Genomic DNA, 10,494 nt, shown 5'->3' on the forward strand with positions numbered 1-10,494 from the left:
GAAATGTATATAGTGTTTAACGTAGCATCTAAAAATGTGCTATCTAATACAGTAAGTACTAGCCATATGTTGTGTCGTTGTAAGGGGCCATGTAGTTGGTTCCGACTCATAAAGACCCTATGTACAACCGAATGAAACACTGCCCAGTCCTGCACCACCTTCACAATCGTTATGCTGGAGCCCATTGTTGCAGCCACTGTGTCAGCCCATCCTGATGAGGGTCTTCCTCTTTTTCACTGACCCTCTACTTTACTAAGCATGATGTCCTTCTCCAGGACCTGATCCCTCCTGATAACATGTCCGAAGCACATGAAGCAAAGTCTTGCCATCCTTGCTTCTAATGAGCTTTCTGACTGTACTTCTTCCAAGACAGATTTGTTCATTCTTTCGGCAGTCCATGGTATATTCAATAGTCTTGCCAACACCACAGTTCAAAGGCATCAATTCTTCTTCGGTCTTCCTTATTCATTGTCCAGCTTTCACATGCATATGAGGCAACTAAAGACACCATGGCTTGGGTCAGGCGCACCTTAGTCTTCAAGATGACATCTTTGCTTTTTAACACTTTGAAGAGGTCTTTTGCAACAGATCTGCCCAATGCAACCGCTAGTTTTGTTTCTTTAACTAGCCATATATAGCTATTAAAATTAAATAGAATTCAAAATTCCATTTTCAGTAACACTAGCCATATTTCCAGTATTCAATAGTCACATGTGGCTAGTGCCTACTGCATTGGACAGCACAGATATAGAATATTTTCATCATCAGAGAAAGTTTTGGACAGTACTGGAGAATGTAGGTAAGTGCTCAGTAAATGTTAGCTTGTTCTGTCTGGTATTTTCTTCCTCCCTTCCAATTAATTCTTTCACCTTCTCCTTTGGGAAGGAAAGCAGTATAATAAAACATAAGTATTTATCACTTTTCTCACTCCCAGGAAAACTGGAGTTCTAAAAGAGCACTGAATGGAGAAAACAACGCTTACCACAAATGGGAGAAGTTCTAATGATGTGGATTTCAGGCACTGCCGCCAGACATAGGGGAGTCTTTTTGGACTAACTATGGGAACAGAAAGGAATGAAAAGAGTCTCCACAGTGATCCTTGAATCATACATAAAGATCCTGTTTAAGGCAAGGATACTGCCTTCAGTACATTAATACTTACTGAGATAATGACAAAGAAGGGGACTTTTTCTTCTGTAGAATTCTTTTCACACCCAATTTTTCCTGGTTGAAATATCTAAAAATAAGTATAAGTCATCAATGCTTTTCCAGAAACACTTTAACCAAGTTAGAATTGGCACTTGTTAAGGGTTTTGGGAGTTTTGTTTCCTTTCTTTTTCCAAATACTAGAACTGGCACTGGGAATCTGCCAGAGTGAAAATGCTGCTAGGGGTCTAGAAAGTTTCAGGAATGTTGAATTATAAGAAGCTAAAAATTAATATGATCTGTTAGGATGCCTGTCTCAAATGATACTTGGGATTGCCAGGTGAAATTATCCTACAGACACTTGTAGATTTGGGCTTAGATGTTTTGGGCAGATTTCTCTGTAAGAAAACATTTTTGGCACTAAATTTCAAAGGATACATTTCTTTGTTTTCAAAACTACAAGTGGAAGAGGCTGGCCCATGTGCTTTATTATAGCTGAGGGGAAGGAAGATCAAGTACTTTAAAAAAAAAAACCAAAGTTCTGCTTGTAGGTGGTATTCTTCTAGGTAGTATGCAAAGCTTCCTTCCTAAGTCAAAATGAAAATGAGTGAACATGACTCCAGGCTATGCCTTTCAAGGTCAAGTTGCAAATGGAGCAAGACTGTTCTCATAGCTGTGGTAACAGTATTTGAATACACCTGATAATAAATTTATTCACATTTCTTTGGTTAGTGAAATTAATTCCTTGATGTGACATTTCAGATTTAAAAAATACACAATTCCCTTCTTTCACCTCTTTGCCTGTAATCAAACAATACCCATTTGATTGTATGTCATTATGAGTTATTATTCTATAGTCAATCCTGGATATTTACTTTACAGTTAGAGTACTTACACTAACAGTATTCTGATTGTGATTTTATCATATTTTTGTCATATCAACAGGAGAAAATTATGGATTTCATTAAATCATAATTGTCATGGATTGAATTGTGTCCCCCAAAAAATGTGTGTAGTAACTTGGCTAGGTCATGATTCTCAGTATTGTATGATTGTGTTATCTGATGTGATTTCCTTATGTGTTGTAAACTCTACCACTATGATGAGATTACAGGTGATCTCCTCATGTGTTGTAAATTCTATCACTGTGATGAGTTTATACTGATAAGGTTGACAAGATTAGTGTCTTAATGCAATCTCTTTTGAGATATAAAAGAGAGAAGCAAGCAGAGATACATGGGAACCTCACACCACCAAGAAAGCAGTGCTGGGAGCAGAGCGTGTCCTTTGGACCTGCGGTTCCTGTGTAGAGAAGCTCCCAGACCAAAGGAAGATTGATGACATGGACCTTCCTCCAGAGCTGATGGAGAAAGCGTTCCCCTGGAGCTGATGCCCTGAATTTGGACTTGTAGCCTACTGGACTGTGAGAGAATAAATTTCTCTTTGTAAAGCCATCCACTTGTGGGATTTCTGTTGGAGCAGCACTAGATGACTAAGACAATAATGTAGTGATAAAAAATTAGAACAAGACGTAAGACTTATTTATTCCACTGAAAGCATATATTTACTAACAGTCTAAACACAAATACACAAACTACGGTCTTTTGGAAAACGTAAATAACGCAGATTCATAATTTTGTAAAATACAACTCTCAAGTTATTTTAATCAGTTGTCATATTTTTTCTTATTAAAAAATGATCCATATTCCACACTTTAACAAAAAATTTGAGCTACTAAGAGGATATTTTTTCCTATCTCTAGTTTACTTATATTTTGCTATGTATTTTTTCTCAACACCAGGCACATACTATGTGTTATGTGTTAGCTACTATTACTGTATTATTACTCCTTCCACTACATAAGAAGTTCACACTTTTTTTTTTTGCTGCTTCTTCATGTTGTGAATTTCTGTTCATATTTTGGGGACACATTCTTTAGTGAAGACACATCGGAAAGGAAAAGCATTTTTTTAAAAAGAGCTTACCAACTTTATAAAATGAACAAAAATGCAGAGTCATCACTAACGTTTGTACAGAGCAATACAGCTGATTATCCAGCCCACACATGCTAATAATAACACTGGTAATAATAATATCATTATAAATGTCAGAGTATCACGCACTGGTTGGAATTCTTTGACAACACTAACGGAAAGAAACCATTCTGACTTAACCTAAACCCAAAGGAAGAATTTGTTATATAAATGTAGGTATGAATCACATGAACAGATGATCACAATCATTAGCCACTAGAGAGATACAAATCAAAACTACAATGAGATACCATCTCACTCCAGCAATAATGGCATTGATCAAAAAAACGAAAAACAAAAAATGCTGGCGAGGTTGTAGGGAGATTGGAACTCTTATACACTGCTGGTGGGGACGTAAAATGTTACAACCACTATGGAAAAAGATATGGAACTTCTTTGGAAAGCTAGAAATAGAAATACCATATGATCCAGCAATCTCACTCCTAGGTACATATGCTAGAGACATAAGAGCCATGACATGAATAGACATATGGACACCCATGATCACTGCAGCATTATTCACAATAGCAAAAAGATGGAAACAACGTAAATGCCTTTCAATAGATGAATGAATAAACAAACTGTGGTCTCTACACACAATGGAACACTACGCAACAATAAATAATGATGAATCCGTGCAACATCTCACAACACGGATGAATCTGGAGGACATTATGTTGAGTGAAATAAGTCAATCACAAAAGGACAAATATTGTATGAGACCACTATTAGAAACAGTCAAGAAAAGGTTCACCCAGAAAGAAACATTTTTTGATGGTTTCCAGGGATGGGAGGGGAACAGAGGGAAAATCACTAACGACAAAATAGACACGTGTTAACTTTGGTGAAGGGAAAGGCAGTACACAATACGGGGGAAATCAGCACAACATGACCAAGGCAAAGGAAGACACTGAGAGGAATACAGGAATAAAAGGCTATGATGGTAAGTACTATAATATATAAGATACTGCAACAATGGTAATAACAAACAAGAAATTATGAGCGGATACGTAAGTAGACAGGTATGCTGAAAAGGTGTGGGAGGATGTGTGGGAGTACACTCATGTGCATATAGGTTTGGCTGTGGATATTTGTACATACAAATTTGTATGTGCTACATATATATTTATATACATAATAGAGTACACAGGAGGCACAGTCATGGAAACATCCTAGATACAACCAGACACCTCATGGGCTGAGTTACTGAGCTTGAAGGCTAAGGACCATAGTCTCAAGGAACACCTAGGTCAAATGGCATAACACACTTCATAAAGACAACGTTCTACATCCTACTTTGGCGAGTAGTGTCTGTGGTCTTAAAAGCTTGTGAGCAGCCATCTAATATACAACTACTGGTCTCTTTCCATCCAGAACAAAGAAGAGTGAAGAAAACCAAAAACTCCAAGGAAACAATTAGTCTAGTCCAAAGGACTAATGGATCACAGGAATCACAACCTCCACTAGCCTGAGACCAGAAGAACTAGATGGTGCCCGGCTACTACTACCAACCGCTCTGACCAGGATCACAAGAGAAGGTCCCCGTTAGAGTGGGGAAAAAATGTAGAACAAAATTTAAATTCATAAAAAAGACCAGATTTACTGGTCTGAGAAAGACTGGGGAATCCTTGAGATTATGGTCCTTAGACACCCTTCTAACTCAGAACTGAAGCCATTCCCAGAGATCAGCTTTCAGTCAGATAATAGACAGGCCTATAAATAAACAATAACACCTGTGAGGAAAGTGCTCCTTAGAACCACTATGTATATAAGACCAAAAGGGCAACAGTAGCCCAAAAGCAAAGACAAGAAGGCAGGAAAACTGGACAAATAGAAATGAGGAACTCAGGGTGGTAATGGGGAGAGTGCTGACACATTGCGAGGACGGCAACCAATGCCACGAAACAATTTGTGTATAAACTATTGAATGAGAAACTAATTGGCTCTCTAAACCTTCACCTAAAGCACAATTTAAAAAAAAAAACAGAAAAAGAAAACCCTGAGGAGCACAGTTCTTCTCTGACACACATGGGGTCACCATAAGTTGGAGTTGACTCTATGGCAAAAAAAAAATATATATATATATATAGAGGTATGTTGTGAAAATCAAGAAACGACTGGAACCAGATACGGACAGCTGTCAGGAACCAAGAAATCCTCTCTCCTTGTCACTCATTTGCTTCTCTTCTCTCAGAACACTGACTTTCCTCTGCTCCTCCATTCATATAACAGAATAAAGCTACCTCTCAGCACCCAAATTATAAATACAGTTTTAACTCAACTCCAATTTCAATAATTCCAGGTGACAGCCAGGAAGTCCACCCCTATGGATGGACTGGTGGCTGGGATGTGCTCAGAAGAGAAATGGTCGAGGAGCTGAACATAAACACCCAAAACACATCAACTACTATGCTTTGTTCTCTTCAAAATGATTTCATTTACATAACGTTATTTGCTTCGAGGATCCAGTGCTTATATTATGCCTACTTAATCTCTAGCAGTGATAGCTATTATTGGAAAGCTAAGATGTTCCAAACTATTTGATTTATGCTGCTACCAATACTAACAAATATCTAACTTCTCCTGACTTTAGTCCTTTCATCACTGGCTATAAAATACATCCCACAAGATTAAGTCCAGATAATGCCAGTGAGACTTTGATGAAATAATGGCTTCTGAACAAAAAATCACGTAGAACCTCATTAAAATACTGGCAGAAAGAACAAGAAAAACACCTCTAGTTACAGCCTATTTTTGTTTAAAAAAAACATAACGTTATATAGTCATACTCCATAATTTAGCCTACAGATAGATAACTGAATTTACAGAATTTTAGTATTTTACTATATTGCATTATTTTCTTTTTTGTTTGTTTGTTTATTACTAATCAGTTTCTCTCCCACCAATGAAAAAGTCAAAAGAAATTTGAACAGTCAATGTCATATTCAGGTCCAAAGTCTATCTACAGTAGCCAATTTGGGAAACTCATTAACGCCCAGGGATATATTTTTTTATCATCTAGCTAAAATGGTTTTCAGAACATATTTTGAAGATCCAGGCTCATGGTCAACGAAGAGCAAGTGTCTAGAAAAAATAAGATATGTTTTTAGACCTAGGAAAGATAAAGACTGACGCAGTGGCACTCTGAAGATTGGTCATACCAGCCTGCAAACACCTTCTCATTATTTCAATCTCACACTCTATAAAGTACTTTCAGATCCTTTGCAGCAAGATAAAAACAAACTGAAGGCCTGACATGAACAAAATCTCTTATTCTGGCAACAGCATCACTGACAGTTTCAGAGAAATAAAATATCATGGATCCTTTGAAACATTTTTCTAAAGGGGCAGAGAGTACTACCAAGCAAGAATCAAAAAATAATAACAGCATAATAGTCTATGAATATAGAAGTATGGTTCTCCTCATTGCTCCCATAATTCTTTCTCATTTTTACATTTCTTATTACTGTCTCTGTGTGTATAGTTATTTGTTTGCTAGATTGCAAGATCTCCTAGGACACCATGTCTTCTTCATGTGTACATTCCCCAAAGTGGCAAATAGCATTGTGCATGTAATCGGTGTTCAAAAACTTTTTTTAAGTTGTAAGAACAGCATGTACTTTGAATATTTGCAAAGTCCTCTTATCATTGATAATTCCTGAAATATGAAATGAACCTTATCTCTAGCCAATCTAAATTACTCTTTCCTAGATACAGCTTTTTCCTTATTCCTTTGCTTCTGCTGTTCCTTCTGTCTGGAATGCCCTTTCCTAATCTTCCTAAACCCTCTCCATTCTTCAAGGCCTATGGCAAATAGCCTCTTCTCCATGAAGTTTTTCCTGATCTCCCCAGACAGAAGTCATCTTTCCCTCTTTAGAAGTTCCATAGCACTTTACCTGAATCTTCCCTGTGACTCTTAAACCACAAGACAGCGAATTGTATTACCTAAATGACTTCTCTTTCCTCTTAAGTGACATCAATGCACAGCTATGTCTGATACAATATTTACTGGGTGACTATCTTAAAGCTTTGGCCACATGCTTCAAAATTATGACTTCTCAGAAAACTTTCTGTCTACAGCAACTATTATTCAATCAGCAAATGAATTTTAAGTACCTGAACAAAGCAACACAAAATGAGATCTGAAATTGATTTTTTAAGTGGAAATGAGGAATAAGAGAAACAGAGAAGTTAGTAAGACCCAAGAAGTGACTATCATAGGCAGATATTCACACAATACATATATGAGACAACTTGATAAAGCAGTATATAAACAGCCTTCAAACTTGGAACTGAAATCACTCCCAGATATCACATTACAGCCATACAGTAGACAGGCCTATAAAATGAACAATAACACCAGTGAGAAATGTACACCTCAGAACAATCAACTATATGAGACCCAAAGGACAGTACTTGCCCAAAAACAAAGCTCAGAAGGATGGTACGAGCAGGAAAGCTGGGCAAGAAGAACCCAGGGAGGAAGAGGGGAGAGTGCTGACACATTCAGGGATTTGCAACCAATGTACGTAACAAGCTGTGTATAAACTGTTCATTGGGAAACTAATTTGCTCTGTAAACTTTCACTTAAACCACAATAAAATGTTCAAAAAATAAAATAAAATTAGACTGAAGTTTGGAAATGAAGAAAAAAATAATATATAAACGAGAACAGTGGAAAAAAGAAGACAATCATGCTATCTGATAGGCATAGTGGTTAAAAGCTCAGCTGCTAACCAAAAGGTCGGCAGTTCAAATCCACCAGCCACTCCTTGGAAACCCTATGAGGCAGTTCTACTCTGTCTCATAGGGTCACTATGAGTCCGAACAACTTGATGGCACCTAACAACGACAGCAACAATAGGCAGAATGGAGAAGGGTTCTGGTTTTCACCTCATCCCTCTTTCACTAAAAGTTGTCTATGATTTCCCTGTGAATATATTACATTTCAAGAATTACAAAAATTTTAATTTTTTAAATGAAAATTATCCCCATCACAGATAGTAAATGTTTACTTGCTCTCCAACTTTAACTATTCAAAATTTATAACTGTATAAAGTAGGTATTACTATCCCTATTTTATAAATAAGGAAACTAGGGTGCCTCTCTTTACCTGTTTCTTCATCTATAAAGGGGGCTAATAGTTCTGTAGCTAAAGAATAAAATCTTAATTTCGTCTTCATTTAATCATACAGTTGTGTTCCCCTAGTTGTCTGCTGCTTATGGTAAAAATGACCGCAGACTGGTAAATTGCATTTGGACTGCTAGTGTTAGGTGCCATCGAGTTGGTTCCGACTCATAGAGACCCTACGTACAACAGAACAAAACACTGCCTGGTCCTGTGCCATCCCTATAATCATTGCTATGTTTGAGCCCATTGTTCCAGCCACTGTATCAATCCATCTTGCTGAGGGTCTTCCTCTTTTTGGCTGACCCTCTACTTTACCAAGCATGATGTCTTTCTCCAGGGACTGGTCCTTCCTAATAACATTTCCAAAGTATGTGAGACAGTCTCGCCATCCTTGCTTCTAACGAGCATTCTGGCTGTACTTCTTCAAACACAAACTTGTTCGTTCTTCTGGCAGTCCATATTCTTTACCAACACAATAATTCAAAGGCATCAATTCCTCTTCAGTCTTCCTTATTCATTGTCCAGCTTTCACATGCATACGAGGTGACTGAAAACACCATGGCTTGGGCCAGGCACACCTTAGTCCTCAAAGTGACAACTTTGCTTTTAAACACTTTAAAGAGGTCTTTTGCAGCAGATTTGCCCAATGCAATACGTCGTTTGATTTCTTGACTGCTGCTTCCATAGGCATTGATTGTGGATCCAAGTAAAATGAAATCCTTGACAATGTCAATATTTTCTCCGTTTATTGCGATGTTGCTTATTTGTCCAGTTGTGAGGATTTCTGTTTTATGTTAAGGCATAATTCATATTGAAGGCTGTAGTCTTTGCTCTTCATCAGTAAGTGCGTCAAGTCTTCTTCTCATTCAGCAAGCAAGGTTGAGAACTATAAATATGGGCACTATAGATTTGGGTTTCCCTAAGTGTGGTGATTCTTATAACTGGGAATATCCTCTTGGGGGAAACAGCGTTGCCTATGGCTCCTGTGGGGGCATAAGACTTCTAATTAAGGATGCTCCCATACCCTACCAGTGAGGCTCTTTCTCCTTGCATTTCAGCCATCATCTGGGGGGACAAAACGGAAAGCTGCCAGGCAGCCCTGTGATCTGCTCTGTGAACAGCTACAAGCACTATTCCCACAGAAAAGGAACATCTGAAGCCTTCCTGCTGGCAACGTGAGTTCTGTCCTATACCTCCTGAGTGCACCTAACACCAAGTATGGTCTATAATAGTTCTGTGAGCAAGACTGTTTAGTTGAATCTAAAACAACCCCCTGATAGGTGTTTCAAACACCTTATTAGGGGAATTAAATGAATTAATAGATGGAAAGTGCTTAAAAGGTGACTGGCAGAGAATAGCTCAATAAATATTAGCTACTGGAGTCCCTGGGTGGTACAAATGGTTAATACACTCAGCAGCTAACTTGAAGGTTAGAGTTCGAGTCCACCCAAAGGTACCTACCTCGGGAGATACACCTGGTAATCTACTTCTGAAAAATTAGCCATTGACAACCTTATGGAGTACAGTTCTACTCTGACGTACGTGGGGTTGCCCTGAGTCAGAACCAACTTGATGGCAACTGATTTTTATTGTTGCCCATGGTCTGATTCCAGATCTTGTGCCCCGAGCCATTACACTGTGGTACTTTTCTATGTGGAATCAGCTTATCTTCCCCACTACACCTGCTCTCAAAAAAAGAATTTTTATATCAAACATGTGCAGTCACTGCAAAATTAAGTGACTTTATTACCTGCTCACAGATATCCACGTTTATAAGCCTGATCTGAGTGTTGGTTCCTGTTATGGATTGAATTACAACCCCAAAAAATGTGTATCAACTTGGCTAGGCCATGATTCCCAGTATTGTGTGGTTGTCCACCATTTTGTGATCTGATGTGATTTTCCTAACTGTCGTAAATTCCACTTGTATGATATTAATGAGGCAGGATTAGAGGCAGTTATGTTAACGAGGCAGGACTCAATCTACAAGATTAGATTGTATCTTGAGTCAATCTCTTTTGAGATATAAAAGAGACAAGCAAGAGAGGCACAGCGGCAACATGGCGGTCTAGGCAGAAGCACCACGCCATCCCTCCACAACAAAGATCCGAAAAACTAAGCCAAACAGAGAATCAACAATCCTGAAACCCTAGAACATCAAATGAAGAGATAAAGAACTCAGCC

This window comes from Trichechus manatus, unplaced genomic scaffold (assembly GCF_000243295.1).
Source record: "Trichechus manatus latirostris isolate Lorelei unplaced genomic scaffold, TriManLat1.0 scaffold00001, whole genome shotgun sequence".
NCBI lineage: Eukaryota > Metazoa > Chordata > Mammalia > Sirenia > Trichechidae > Trichechus > Trichechus manatus.